Consider the following 16,301-nt stretch of genomic DNA (forward strand, 5'->3'; position numbering starts at 1 on the left):
ACACTGACGACGGTGGAGAGGAGTTGGCGCCCAGGGCCAAGCCCCTGGCGAAATCGTAAGTATCCGGATACCAGAGTTATTCATAGTATTCGTTTATTGCACAGCTTTCCCTTATGTCGAATGTGTTTATGCAGCCCACCCAAAGACCGGCTCAACGCGTCGTCGAGCGGCTCACCGGACTCGTCGGATGTGAACTCGCTTCCGACGGCTTCCTCCCCCCGCCCTACGGACGACACCGAAGTGTTGTCCCAACAGGTTCCAATCCGGGAGGAGGTGGTCCTGGAGGCGCCGCGAGGCGACCTCCCGGACTCCAGGAGTAAAGGGGATGAGACCCCCAGGGCTCCAAGTCCGGCCCTAGGCCGGACACCGCTCCGGAACCTTCAAAGGTTCCAGAGTCCGGCGGGCGACCTCCTTCCAAGAGGACCAAGCCCGCCGTGCCGGTAACCTCCATCCAACCGAAGGCGCCGGACAATATGTTGGAGGCGCTCCAAGGCGCCTCCATCGATGAGGGGCACCGCACTATTATGAGTGCGGTGATCCAGAAGGTTCATTCCGCCAAGAGCGGACCGACTGAAGCTTGTACCAGCCTTTTAACAAGCTTTGAGGTAAGTAAAGAATGTGTAAATAATATTACCACATAGACAGTAGCCCTGATTCTCTGTTTGGCGTTCGGGAAGAAAAGCCGAATAGAGGATCAAATAAAATTCGCAGGAGTCTAATAGAAAGGAGTCAATATGCGTATGCAGGCTTCTCTGCTTACATCCGCCACACTAACTGCGGAAGTGGACACGCTAAAGCAGAACCTCGAGCGGTCCGAGCAAGAGCTCGGGCATGCCAAGAAGCAGCTCGAGGACAATGAAGGTAAGAAGTACCTTGTTTAAATATATATATATAAAAGGTGTAATTGCAAAAAATGACAGGACTGTCGTGGCTATTGTAGGGGCCACGTCTGAGGTGGCGACCCTTAAGCAAGCGCTGGACGAGGCCGAGAAGAGGGCAGCCATGGAGCACACCGAGCGGGAGAAGTGTGAGGCCGAGGTTGGCAAGGTGCGGCAAGAGTTCCAGGCTCTCATGGAAAAACATGAGAGTTTGGAGCTTGACTCAAAGACGCGGGCGTCCAAGCTCGCAGTGGCTATTGAAAATGCCAAGTCTGCCAAGGCCAAATCCCAGAAGACCCTCCAGGAGTAGGATGAAGTGAAGAAGATAGCGGCGGGTAAGGCCTTCTTTATGCAAAGCAAACACATAAACATGAGTTACTTGTTACTTACCCAAATCCCGAGCTCTCCAGTAGCATTCGCAGATCTTCCCCGGAGTGTGTCTGATGCCGCCGTGTTCTAGCGAGCCGAGGAGGGCAGCTCGGCAGAGAAGGTGTTCTGGTCTCAGTATGCTAAGGCCGGACACCCCGTGCCCCTGAGCGACCAACTGAAGCAACTGGTCGAGCTCCACAAGGCGGGCGAACAGGCCATGAGGGGCCTCATAGTTCGGCTGTGGCCTGGAGAGGCTCTACCTGGGAGCTATTTTGGGCTGGTGCGGCGGCTAGTGGAGGCCTGTCCAAGGCTCGAAGTCATCAAGCGCTCCGTCTGCATTGAAGGTGCCCATAGGGCCCTTGCCCGTGCTAAGGTGCACTGGGGCAAGTTGGATACTGAGAAGCTTGTGAAGGACGGGCCACCGCCGGGGAAAGAGCATCGCAAGCCCGAGAATTATTATAAGGATGTTCTGAAGGGTGCCCGCCTTGTGGCGGATGAATGTTCTAGGGATGTAATTTTTGAGTAAAACTTGCTCGTTTTGTCCTGTGCGCTAAAAACTTGTTCATATGCGCTAAGCAATGCTGTTTGAATTTAAAATATTACCTTCTTTGCGGCTGTTTATCAATTCTGAGAGATGGCGAGTCGTCGGCTTCTGCCGCCGTGCCGCTAGTGCTGGGTTGTTCGGGGATAAACCTGAGTGCTCTTTTTCCCATGTTTGGGTCCTTCGAGGGAGGCGCTCAGCCCAACGAACAAGGCAATCAGACTATAATGCGTGAACACTCTCACTTAGCCATAGAATTCTATAATTTTAAATTTCGGCGAAGCCCCTGGTATTCGGAAGACCGAGTTCGGGGCGCTATCCACGCCTTGGCCGGACAGAGCCGGCTCCTCGCCCTAAGCGGCATAAGTCTTTAGGGACTCGAAAAAACCTCTCGAACAGCGACCAACTCTCGCTTCATCATGACAGTCAGTTTTAGCTTTCTCCACTGAGGTGCTCGACCCAGCTCAACTGGGGCACAATCGCAGTGGTTCTCCTAGTGCTACCTTAGCCGATATAGCGGAACGTAAGGCACCAACACATAGGAGCCCGGCAAACCCAACTATTGACCCAAGACATGATTCGGAGCCGATCCATATAATGCTATAAGTTCGGGGTGCCATACTTGTTAAAGTGTTCGGACTTCTCACACCATATTGAGGGGTACTGAAGCCCCTGGCGTATTTTGGCCGTACCAAAGTGTACCGGTGCAACATGTCGTTAAGGAACATATATATAAAAAAGAGTAATGCAAAAATAGAAAAAAGCTATGCATTGTTTATTAAAGAGGGCTGCGATCAAAGCAGAACGATACAATTAATGTGATAAGCAAAAGGTTGGACTATGTAACATGTCCATTCCAGGGGCAAGCTGCGGAATAGTATGAGAAACAGGTATACTGCTCGTGATAGAGACCACCTGGGAGTTCCGTAATGCGGCATGGCTTGTCTGCTTCCCTGGTTCTTGCATTGTTTGTGCGGCAATTGAACTGTCGAACAGTCCTTCCGAAGAGTGGAGTCCTGAAAGTAAGAGAAAATTAAAAAATCAGCAGCCCCTATTGCGGTTTAAACCGTGTTTCGGGCGTGCCGTCATGGTGCCCCTCCCCCTGTGCCCATGGTATCTCTAGAGCGTAGTTATGTACGCGAAGTACTGGCGTTGCCTTTTTGCGGGGGTTGGGGTTGGGGCCACATTGCTACACCTGCTCGGATCGTGCCAGGCGGTCTTGTTGTAGGTTACTCCGGGCGCGCTTGACGGTGTCCGGTTGTTTAGTGGCCGGACTGGAGAACTGCCTGGAGAGGCTGCTTTGTACTTCCGCTGCAAGGGCCGCCGTGTGCTCCTCTGTTCGGAGGGAGCGTTCGGTGTTTCCATTGACCGTAATTACTCCTCGAGGGCCTGGCATCTTGAGCTTAAGGTATGCGTAATGCGGTACCGCATTGAGCTTAGCGAATGCGGTTCGCCCGAGCAGTGCGTGATAACCACTGTGAAACGGGCTATGTCGAAGATTAACTCCTCACTTCAGAAATTATCCGGAGATCCGAAGACCACCTCAAGTGTGACTGAGCCTGTACAGTTGGCCTCTACACCTGGTATTACGCCTTTAAAGGTCGTTTTAGTGGGCTTAATCCTCGAGGGATCAATGCCCATTTTCCGCACTGTATCCTGGTAGAGCAGGTTCAGGCTGCTGCCGCCGTCCATAAGGACTCTAGTGAGATGAAATCCGTCAATAATTGGGTCTAGAACCAATGCGGCGAATCCGCCATGACGGGTGCTAGTGGGATGGTCCCTTCGATCAATGGTGATCGCGCAGGATGACCATGGGTTGAACTTTGGGGCGACTGGCTCTATCGTGTATACGTCCCTTAACGCACGCTTCCGCTCCCTCCTGGGGATGTGGGTTGCGTATATCATGTTCACTGTCCGCACTTGTGGGGGAAAACCCTCCTGTCCACTATTGTTCGGCGGCCGGGGCTCCTCATCGTCATCTCTATGCAGCCCCTTGTCCTCATTTTCGGCATTTAACTTGCCTACCTGCTTGAACACCCAACAATCCCTATTGGTGTGATTGGCCGGCTTTTCGGGGGTGCCATGTATCTGGCATAAGCGGTCGAGTATTCAGTCCAAACTGCACGGGCCCCTAGGATTCCTTTTGAATGGCTTTTTCCGCTGACCGGATTTAGAGCCTCTGAATCCGGCATTGACTGTCGTATCCTCAGTATTGTTGCCGTTAATGCGACGCTTTTGCTTGTTGCGACGCGACCTGCCACTACTGTCCCTGGTATCCGGATTACCAGGGTTCTTGGTCATATTGTTGCTACGAGCGAGCCAACTATCTTCTCCCGCGCAAAAGCGGGTCATGAGTGTCGTGAGTGCTCCCATAGACTTCGGCTTTTCCTGTCCAAGGTGCCGGGCAAGCCACTCGTCATGGATATTGTGCTTGAAGGATGCTAGGGCCTCATCGTCCGGACAGTCGACTATTTGATTTTTCTTTGTTAGGAACCGTGTCCAGAATTGCCTGGCCGATTCCTCTGGCTGCTGGATTATGTGACTTAGGTCATCTGTGTCTGGGGGTCGCACATAAGTGCCCTGGAAATTGTCGAGGAATGCGGCTTCCAGGTCCTCCCAACAACTGATTGATCATGTTGGCAAGCTGTTAAGCCAATGCCGAGCTGGTCCTTTAAGCTTGAGTGGGAGGTATTTGATGGCGTGGAAATCATCACCGCGGGCCATGTGGATATGAAGGAGATAATCCACGATCCATACCGCAGGATCTGTTGTGCCATCATATGATTTGATGTTTATGGGTTTGAAACCCTCGGGGATTTGATGATCCATTATTTCGTCTGTAAAGCAGAGTGGGTGTGCGGCACCTCTTCCAGTGAGCCTTGTCAACTGTGTTCGGCCCTGCCAAATTTGTGGGCAGCGTGACAGATGTCGTTTCGATCCGTGGTGCCCCCACGCGATCCGTAGATCGATCTTGTTTTCCTTGCCTTGTCCTCCAACATGTCTCGTAAGTCCGGCGCATATTCCCGTGCCTTGGTACGGGGTGCGGATTGAGTGGAGGGCCGAGAGGCCTCTCTGTCGCGGCCACGAGATGGTCGTTCGGCCGCATCAAGTGCTTCCTCCTCTAATCGGGGTAGCAACCTGCACTTTGGGTAGCTCTTAGAGGGGCGTTCGAGTTTATGCTCTTCGGCCGCAAAGACTTCAGTCCATCTGTCGACTAGCAAATCTTGATCAGCTTTAAGATATTGCTGTTTTTTCTTGAGGCTTCTTGCCGTGGCCATAAGCCTGCGTTGAAAACGCTCTTGCTCGACGGGATCCTCTGGAATGACGAATTCGTCGTCGTCGAGGCTTGCCTCTTCTTCGGAGGGAGGCATATAATTATCATCCTCGACCTCTCTGTCTGCCGCTCTCTCATGAGGGCTGGTTTCTCCATCCTCCTGTGCTAAATCTCCCATGCTGGAATCACCGTGTTTGTTTTGGTGGGATTTTGAGCGGCGCCGCTGACGCCGGCGCTTAGGCTATTTCTTGGAGGGGTCATCCTCCGCTGTTCTATCGCCATCTCCTTCTTTTGGGGTGTCCACCATGTACATGTCGTATGACGAGGTGGCTTTCCAGGGCCTAATAGGCGCTAGTTCTTCATTGTCTCCTTCATCGGCGTCCATACCGTCGATGTCTTCGGAGTCGAAGTCGAGCATGTCGGTTAGGTCGTCGACAGTGGCTACAAAGTGGGTGGTGGGTGGGCTTTGAATTTCTTCATCGTCTGTAACTCAACCTTGCTGACCGTAGTCCGTCCAGGCTCTCCTGATAAAGAGAGAGACTTCAGTGACTTCAGGATATCGCCGAAAGGCGAGTGCTGAAAGATGTCCGCGGCAGTGAACTCCATAATTGGCGCCCAATCGGATTCGATTGGCAGGGGCGCGGAGGGTTCGGAGTCCGGAGTGGAATCCGGCTCCTTGGAGTCACGAGTCTCATAGAGTGCGGGGCTGGTGTTTGCTCGATCACCGTTGGGATCACAGCCCCCGAGGCGGCTTCCAACCACCCATCCTCGATCGGCGCAGTTGGCTCCAAATTAAGGGTCGAAGCCGATGCGGGTGCGGCCTCCAGGGCACTGTTCGGCGGCAGAGCTAGATCATGCTCGTCGAGACAGTGCGGCGCGCTCGGCAGTGGCTCAAATCCGTCGAAGATCAAGTCCCCGCGGATGTTAGACGTATAGTTTAAACTTCCAAATCTGACCTGACGGCCAGGGGTGTAGCTTTCGATCTGCTCCAGATGGCCAAGTGAATTGGCCCGCAGTGCGAAGCCGCCAAAGACGAAGATCTGTCCGGGGAGGAAGGTCTCACCCCGGACTGCATCGCCATTGATGATCGTAGGATCCATCAAGCCTGACGGCGACGACACAGAGGAACTCTCAATGAAAGCACCAATGTCGGTGTCAAAACCGGCGGATCTCAGGTAGGGGGTCCCGAACTGTGCGTCTAGGCCGGATGGTAACAGGAGACAAGGGACACGAAGTTTTACCCAGGTTCGGGCCCTCTCGATGGAGGTAAAGCCCTACGTCCTGCTTGATTAATATTGATGATATGGGTAGTACAATAGTAGATCCACCACGAGATCGAGGAGGCTAAACCCTAGAAGCTAGCCTATGGTATGATTGTTGATGTGTATGTTGTCCTACGGACTAAAGCCCTCCGGTTTATATAGGCACCGGATAGGGTTACGGTTACATAGAGTCAGTTACAATCTTCATATCCGTATCGCCAAGCTTGCCTTCCACACCAAGAAGCTACCCATATCTCGCGGAGACTTGATCTTCGACGGATTCGAGCCACTGTCGAGCGCGCCGATCTGTCACGACGAGCATGATTTAGCTCTGCCGCCGAACAGTGCCCTGGAGGCCGCACCCGCGTCAGCTCCGATCCCTAATTCGGAGCCAACTGCGCCGATCGAGGATGGGCGGTTGGACGCCACCTCGGGGGCTGCGATCTCAACGGCGATTTAGCCAAACACCAGCCCCGTACTCTGCGAGACTCGTGACTCCAAGGAGCCGGACTCCTCTCCGGACTCCGAACCCTCCGCGCCCCTGCCGATCGAATCCGATTGGGCGCCGGTCATGGAGTTCACTGCCGCGAACATCTTTCAGCACTCGCTTCTCGGCGATATCCTGAAATCACTAAAGTCTCTCTCTTTATCAAGAGAGCCCTGGCCGGACTACGGTCAGCAAGGTTGGGGTACGGACGATGAAGAAATTCAAAGCCCACCCACCACCCACTTCGTAGCCACTGTCGACGACTTAACCGACATGCTCGACTTCGACTCCGAAGACATCGACGGTATGGACGCCGATGAAGGAGATGATGAAGAACCAGCGCCTACTAGGCCCTGGAAAGCCACCTTGTCGTATGACATATACATGGTGGACACCCCAAAAGAGGGAGATGGCGATGGAAGAGCGGAGGACAACCCCTCCAAGAAACAGCCTAAACGTCGGCGTCAGCGACGCCGCTCAAAATCCCGCCAAAACAAACAAGGCGATTCCAGCACGGGAGATAATAATACTCCGGAAAGCGCCAAAGAAAACCCCCTCCAACAAGATTTAGCACAGGAGGATGGAGAAACCAGCCCTCATGAGAGAGAGGCAGACAGAGAGGTCGAGGACGATAATTATATGCCTCCCTCCGAAGACGAGGCAAGCCTCGACGATGACGAATTCGTCGTGCCAGAGGATCCCGTCGAGCAAGAGCATTTTCAACGCAGGCTTATGTCCTCGGCAAGAAGCCTCAAGAGAAAACAGCAATAGCTTAGAGCTAATCAAGATTTGCTAGTCGACAGATGGACTGAAGTCCTTGCGGCCGAAGAGCATAAACTCGAACGCCCCTCCAAGAGCTACCCAAAGCGCATGTTGCTACCCCGATTAGAGGAGGAAGCACTTGATGCGGCCGACCGGCCACCTCATGGTCGTAACAGAGAGGCCTCTCGGCCCTCCACTCAAGCCGCACCCCGTACCAAGGCACGGGAATATGCGCCGGACTTACAAGACATGTTGGAGGACAAGGCAAGGCAAACAAGATCGATCTACGGATCGCGTGGGCGCCCCACGGCTCGAGACGGTAACCGTCACGCCGGCCACAAATTCGGCAGGGCCGAACACAGTAGACAAGGCTCATTGGTGCTACGTCATGATATAGCCCAGTAGAGAGGCGCCGCACACCCACTCTGCTTTACAAACGAAATAATGGATCATCAAATCCCCGAGGGTTTCAAACCCGTAAACATCAAATCATATGATGGCACAACAGATCCTGCTGTATGGATCGAGGATTATCTCCTTCATATCCAGATGGCCCGCGGGGATGATTTCCACACCATCAAATACCTCCCACTCAAGCTTAAAGGACCAGCTCGGCATTGGCTCAACAGCTTGCCAACAGGATCAATCAGTTGTTGGGAGGACCTGGAAGCCGCATTCCTCGACAATTTCCAGGGCACTTATGTGCGACCCCCAGATGCCGATGACCTAAGTTACGTAATTCAGCAGCCAGAGGAATGGGCCAGGCAATTATGGACACGGTTCCTAACAAAGAAAAATCAAATAGTCGACTGTCCGGACGCTGAGGCCCTAGCAGCCTTCAAGCACAATATCCATGACGAGTGGCTGGCCCGGCGCCTTGGACAGGAAAAGCCGAAATCTATGGCAGCACTCACGACACCCATGACCCGCTTTTGCGCGGGAGAAGGCAGCTAGATTGCTCGTAGCAACAATATGCCCAAGAACCCTGGTAATTCGGAAACTAGGGACAGTAGTGGCAGGTCGCGTCGCAACAAGCAGAAGCGCCGCATTAACGGCGACAATACTGATGATATGGCAGTTAATGCCAGATTCAGAGCCTCTAAATTCAGTCAACGGAAAAATCCATTCAAAAGGAATCCTAGGGGCCCGTCCAGTTTGGACCGGATACTCGACCGCTCATGCCAGATACATGGCACCCCCGAAAAGCCAGCCAATGACACCAACAGGGATTGTTGGGTGTTCAACCAGGCAGGCAAGTTAAACGCCGAAAATGAAGACAAGGGGCTGCATAGCGATGACGACGAGGAGCCCCGGCCGTCGAACAATAGTGGACAGAAGGGTTTTCCCCACAAGTGCGGACGGTGAACATGATATACGCAACCCACGTCCCCAAAAGGGAGCGGAAGCGCGTGTTAAGGGACGTATACGCGATAAAGCCAGTCGCCCGAAAGTTCAACCCATGGTCCTCCTTCCCGATCACCTTCGATCGAAGGGACCATCCCACTAGCACCCATTATGGCGGATTCGCCACATTGGTTCTGGACCCCATTATTGACAGATTTCATGTCACTAGAGTCCTTATGGATGGCGGCAACAGCCTGAACTTGCTTTACCAGGATATAGTGCGGAAAATGGGCATAGATCCCTCCAGGATTAAGCCCACCAAAACGACCTTTAAAGGCGTAATACCAGGCGTAGAGGCCAACTGTACAGGCTCAGTCACACTTGAAGTGGCCTTCGGATCTCCGGATAATTTCCGAAGCGAGGAGTTAATCTTCGACATAGTCCCGTTTCGCAGTGCTTATCACGCACTGCTCCGGCGAACTGCATTCGCTAAGTTCAATGCGGTACCGCATTACGCATACCTTAAGCTCAAGATGCCAGGCCCTCGAGGAGAAATTACAGTCAATGGAAACACCGAATGCTCCCTCCGAACGGAGGAGCACACGGTGGCCCTTGCAGCAGAAGTACAAAGCAGCCTCTCCAGGCAGTTCTCCAGTCCGGCCACTAAACGACCGGACACCATCAAGCGCGCCCGGAGTAACCTACAACAAGACCGCCTGGCACGATATGAGAAGGCATAGCAATGCGGCCCCGACCCCAACCCTCGCAAAAAGGCGACGCCAGTACTTCGCGTACATAACTACGCTCTAGAGATACCATGGGCACAGGGGGAGGGGCACCATCATGGCATGCCCAAAACATGGCTTAAACCGTACCAGGGGCTGCCAATTTTTTAAATTTTCTCTTACTTTCAGGACTCCATCCTTCGGAAGGCCTGTTCGGCAGTTCAATTGCCACACAAACGATGCAAGAACCAGGGAAGAAGACAAGCCACGCCGCATTACGGAACTCCCAGGTGGTCTCTATCACAAGCAGTGTACCCGTTCCGCATACTATTCCGCAGCTTGCCCCTGAAACAGACATGTTAACTTGTCCAACCTTCCACTTATCGCATTACTTGTATCGTTCTGCCTTGACCACACACCTTCTTAATAAAAAATGCATAGCTTTCGTCTATTTTTGCATTACCTTTTTTCTTTATATATGTTCCTTAACGACATGTTGCACCCGTACACGTTGGTACAGCCAAAATACGCCAGGGGCTTTAATACCCCTCAATATGGTGTGAGAAGTCCGAACACTTTAACAAGTGCGGCACCCCGAACTTATAGCATTATATGCATCGGCTCCAAATCATGTCTTGGGTCAATAGTTGGGTTTGCCCGGCTCCTATGTTTTGGTGCCTTACATTCCGCTACATCGGCTAAGGTAGCCCTAGGAGAACCACTGTGATTGTGCCCCAGTTGAGCTGGGTCGAGCACCTCAGTGGAGATAGCTAAAACTTACTGTCATGATGAAGCGAGAGCTAGTCGTTGTTCGAGAGATTTTTTCGAGTCCCTAAAGACTTATGCCGCTTAGGGAGAGGAGTCAGCTCTGTCCGGCCAAGGCGTGGATAGCGCCCCGAACTCGGTCTTCCAAATACTAGGGGCTTCGCCGAAATTTAAAATTATAGAATTCTATGGCTAAGTGAGAGTGTTCACGCATTATAGTCCATTGCCTTGTTCGCTGGGCTGAGCGCCTCCCTCGAAGGACCCAAACATGGGAAAAAGAGCACTCAGGTTTATCCCCGAACACCCCAGCACTAGCGGCATGGGGGCAGAAGCCGACGACTCGCCATCTCTCAGAATTGATAAACAGCCGCACAGAAGGTAATATTTTAAATTCAAACAACATTGCTTAGCGCATATGAACAAGTTTTTAGCGCACAGGACAAAACGAGCAAGTTTCACTCAAAAATTACATCCCTAGAACATTCATCCGCCACAAGGTGGGCACCCTTCAGAACATCCTTATAATAATTCTCAGGCTTGCGATGCTCTTTCCCCGGCGCTGGCCCATCCTTCACAAGCTTCTCAGCATCCAGCTTGCCCAGTGCACCTTAGCACGAATGTCGGTGTCAAAACCGGCGGATCTCGGGTAGGGGGTCCCGAACTGTCACAGCCCTAGAAATCTTTTGTAATTAGTGACATTGTATCCATGCATCATTTTCATTTTCAATTAATCTTGAAATGGGGATTGCCTAAACCCTAGCATCAAAGGAATTCACTAGGTTCAACTAAAATATTTCCAGTGTTTCCAAATGGCTTCCAAAAATGTTCATCATTTCTGGGAAATGCTAGAAACAATAACCAGAGGCGTTGCACATTTTTCCATGGCATATTTGGGCTCTGAACTAAATCATATAGTATTTGAATTTGGGCATTTAAATACTATAAAATAATTAAAATGTCCAAATAATCCTAAACTAAAATGTTCCATGTTGGATATATTCCAAATAGTGGCCATGAGCAGTTTGGATATTTTTGAGTGTGCCTAAGTATTTTTAATAAAGCCCAGAACAAAATAACAAAACAGAAAAGAGAAATAAAATAGAAATGGAGAGAGAGAACCCCACCTGGCCTACCTAGGCCACTTATCTGGCCGGCCCAGCTGGCGGCCCAGCCAGCCGGCCAGCCCATCGAGGGCACGGGCGTCCTCTTCCTCCTGCCAGAAGGCACAGGAGAAGACAGCCACGGCGCCGCAGCGTGCCACGCCGGCAACTGCCTGCCTGGCTGCCCCCTCATCGCCCTGGCCTTCCTCCGCAACGCCACGCGCCCCCTGGACCCTCTATCGACCTCTCCCATCGTCTCTCCCCTCCTCTGTCTCCCTCGCACACGACCACCCGAGCGCCACCATCGTCGGCGCTCATCGTAGCCATGGCCACTGGCCCTCCCTAGTCCACCGAGCGTTTCCAGAGGCTCCGCCTCGACCCCCTCTCTCTTCCACCCCGAGCCACGTCACCGCGGGAGCCCCACATCACTGCCACGAGTCGTCATCCTCGAGCACGGCCACCGGACTCCATCGACGGATTCGTCGCCTTTCGGTCACCCACGAGCCATCTGAGCCTGTCGTCGGCCTCACTATGAGCTCTCGGTCCTTTCCCCCTTAACCATGCCGTCGTTTTTGCCCCGTAGCTACTACCCCGCGAGCACCCGAAGCTCGCCGCCGCTGTGCCTCATCGCCGTCGTGGCTAGAGCGACGGTTGCTCGAAGCCGAGCACACCGCTGTGCTCAGCATGCTTCCAGGAGCCGGGCGCGCCCACCCATTCGACCTACCGTGCCCCCTAGCGCCAACCCGCACCAACCCCGAACTCCGGTAGCCGCCGCGAGCTTCGTTCCAGCGAGCTCCGGTGCCCCCACGGCCACCCACCTGCTCCTCTGGATGCGGGAGAGCACAGGCTATGCCCCGGTGGTCTCCGCGAGTCCAGCCGCCGCCTGTAGCCCAAGTCCGGCGAGCCTCCGCCGTTGTTTTGGTCGCCGGCGGGTTAACTCCGGCCGTGCCGACGTGGCACTGTCATTAGTGGCTAATGATGCCACCAACTAACCCCCCCTCTCACTGAATACTGGGCCCCATGCCCTTAACTAACACTAGTTTAATTTCTGCTTAGTTTTATCTAATCTAGCGGGACCCACACGTCAGAGTTGACCGTGCTGACGTGGATGTTGACCTGACCCAAAATGTCTGTGACCCAGACAGCTATGTGTCACTGACCAGTGGACCCCACTGGTCAGGTTTGACCTGGACGACGCCTGTTGACCTGCTGAGGTCAGCATGACCTAATGCTGACGCAATAAATCATTTTCTGGTTTTAAAATAAATCAGGAAATTCCAGAAAATGCCCAAAACTTCTAAAAATCATAGAAATTCAACCGTAACTCCAAATGAAATAAATTATATATGAAAAATGATCAGAAAAATCCAAGGAATCTGAATATGGAATTTTCATGCATGTTTGAACAACTTAACCTCACTGTTTAGTCCAAAACATGATAATGCACTATTTGAAGTCATAGTTTGAATTTGAATTTGAACCTAGTGTTCAAACCAACTCCATTTAATTTGTTGCTAGTTGCATTGGCTCGATCAACAGCATATTTCCATGTCATGATCATGCATCATATTGTCGCATCGCATTGATTGTGTTCTTCCTTGTTCGCCGGTAATTGTCCCCTCTCGGTAGACGCTACTCCGACGCTGTGATCGTTGACACTGATGAAGACTCAATGTTATCTTCAGAAGTGCCAGGCAAGCACAACCCCCTTGTTCATTCTGATACAAGCCCACTCTCTCGTCCTGCTCTCTTTTACTGTATTAGGACAACAACGATCATCTGTTACTTGTTGCGGTAGTTGAACCCCTTATCCTCTGCATGACCTGTCATTGCCACAGTAAATAGATGAAACCCACTAGCATGAGTAGGAGTTGTTTGAGCCCTGATGTGCCTACTCATTCATGCTTGTTTGTCATGCCTGCTACTGCTTAGAGTTGAGTCAGGTCTGATTCATCGGGGGTGAATTGGAACAGTGATGAACATGTCCTACTGTGTGTGAGCTAAGTGTGTGAAAACGTTTTTGGTAAAGGTAGCGGTGAGAGGCCATGTAGGAGTACATGGTGGGTTGTCTCATTGAAACCGTTCTCAGGAACTGAGTTCTGTGTCTGTGATCCATGACCAGCTACTACCACTCATTGGGATCCTTAATTGACCCTCTCGGCTTTGTAAACACCCTAGTACTCTGTCCAGGAATTGCAACTAGTTTCTGGTGTTTGTAGGTTATGTGTTGGCGGCCGTGCATAGCGCTGACCCTAGGGGTGGGCTATGTTGCGGTAGATACACCGTGGCACGGTGTACCGGGCGCCCGTTTGGTGTCTCGAGAACCCTGTTCACATCGTTCGGGGCCGTATGTGGAAACCTCGGTCGGACTCGTGAGTGCTATGGATGGCCTTCTCGTAGGGAGATGGGAGCGGATCCATAGTGGTGTATTGAGTGGTGAATATGTGGACTCGTGTGCGCCACCCCAAAGAGTTGCTTGCAGTCGTAGTTCAGGTTAGCCACCGAGTCAAAGCTGGCTTGCTGCAGTTAAACTCCACCACCCCCTTTGTTGATACCGATGCATATGTAGCTAGTTCTGATGTAAGTCTTGCTGAGTATAATTGTACTCACATTTGCTTAATTTATTTTTTTGCAGAGAGGCTTTAGTCTCGCTAGTAGTTCCGCGTGGACTTCGACGTTAGCTTGATACCTCAGCTACGATCTTGTGCCCTCGGCAGGATCTGATAGATAGTCAGGCTTCTTAGCCTTTTTCCATTTGTAGATGTCTGTACTCAGACATGTTAAGCTTCCGCATGTGCTTGATTTGTATGCTGTGATTGTTGGGTCATGAGACCCATGTTTGTAATATCTCGCTCCTCGGAGCCTAAGGAATAAATACTTGAGTTGTAGAGTTATGTTGTGATGCCATGTTGTATTTACACATATCCAGCATATTGTGTGTATGATTGAAATGCTTGGTATGTGTGGGATCCGACAACCTAGTTGTTTATCCTTGGCAGCCTCTCTTATGGGGAAATGTAGTCTAGTGCTTCCATGAGCCATAGTAGTCCGCTACAGCCCGGTTCACCGGAGTTCTGCTAGCCCAGCACTACTGCTCAGGACACTTGATTAGCCGGCATGTGTTTCACTTCGTTCCTATGTCTGTCCCTTCGGGGAAATGTCACGCGGTGATATCCGGAGTCCTGCCTAGCCTGCTACAGCCCGACTTCCTGGAGTCCTGTTAGCCTAGTGCTACAGCCCGGATTCACACGCTACTGACCGACATGCTCGATGTGATTCATGTATGCATGTCCCCATAGGTTAGTGCCGCTTTGGGTTCATGACTAGCCATGTCGGCCCGGGTTCTCTCTCATATGGATGCTAGCGACACTATCATATACGTGAGCCAAAAGGCGCAAACGGTCCCGGGCCATGGTAAGGCGACACCCGTGGGAATACCATGCGTGAGGCCGCAAAGTGATATGAGGTGTTACCGGCTAGATCGATGTGACTTGGAATCGGGGTCCTGACACGAACTGCGCGTCTAGGCCGGATGGTAACAGGAGGCAGGGGACACGAAGTTTTACCCAGGTTCAGGCCCTCTTGATGGAGGTAAAACCCTACATCCTTCTTGATTAATATTGATGATATGAGTAGTACAAGAGTAGATCTACCATGAGATCGAGGAGGCTAAACCCTAGAAGCTAGCCTACGGTATGATTATTGATGTGTATGTTGTCCTACGGACTAAAACCCTCCGGTTTATATAGACACCCGATAGGGTTAGGGTTACATAGAGTCGGTTACAATGGTAGGAGATCTAAATATCCGTATCACCAAGCTTGCCTTCCACGCCAAGGAAAGTCCCTTCCGGACATGGGACGGAGTCTTCAATCTTGTGTCTTCATAGTCCAGGAGTCCGGCTGAAGGTATAGTCCGGCTATCCGAACACCCCCTAATCCAAGACTCCCTCAGTAGCCCCTGAACCAGGCTTCAATGACGTCGAGTCCGGCGCGTAGATTATCTTCGCAATTGCAAGGCAGGTTCCTCCTCCAAGTACTTCATAGAAGATTTTGAACACAAAGATAGTGTCCGTCTCTGCAAAATAAATTTCCACATATTGCCATAGAGAGAATAGACCGTCTCGACGCGCGTTTGATGATATCGTCGGCCTCCTGATTGGTGCCATGGGGCACATGCTGCAACTCCAACCCCCAGAATTGCTTCTCCATCCTGCGGACTTCCGCAAGGTAGGCTTCCATGTGCTCATCCTTCGGCTCGTACACCTTGTTGGAGAAGTTGACAAGGAGCTGCGAATCACCCTTGATGGTGAGGCGTTTCACTCCCAGGGCGGCCGCGAACCTTCAAGCCTGCTATTAAACCTTCATACTCCGCTATGTTGTTGGAGACCTTTTCGCCTTGCTGGAAACAGAGTTGCACGGTGTAGTAGAGCTTGTCGTGTGTGGGTGATATAAGCACCGCCCCAGCTCCAGCGCCATGCCTGGAGAACGCCCCATCGAAGTACATGACCCAGCCTTCTGGCGCCTCGCTTCCCGGGAATAGGGACCGATCCTCATCGGCCTTGTGTCCTGGCGCCTCCGTCCACTCTGCCACAAAATCTGCCAACGCTGCTCCCTTGATGACCCTGGTCGTGCTGAATTCGAGCTGAAACGCTTGAAGTTCTATGTTCCACTCAGCGACCCTTCCGGCTGAATTAGGGCTCCTGAGCACTCTCTCCAGGGGGTACGACGAGACGACCTTGATGGGGTGACCCTAAAAATAGTGCCGCAGCTTGCGCGAAGCCACCAGTAGCGC

This window comes from Triticum aestivum, chromosome 5A (genome assembly GCF_018294505.1).
Source record: "Triticum aestivum cultivar Chinese Spring chromosome 5A, IWGSC CS RefSeq v2.1, whole genome shotgun sequence".
NCBI classification, from domain to species: Eukaryota; Viridiplantae; Streptophyta; class Magnoliopsida; order Poales; family Poaceae; genus Triticum; species Triticum aestivum.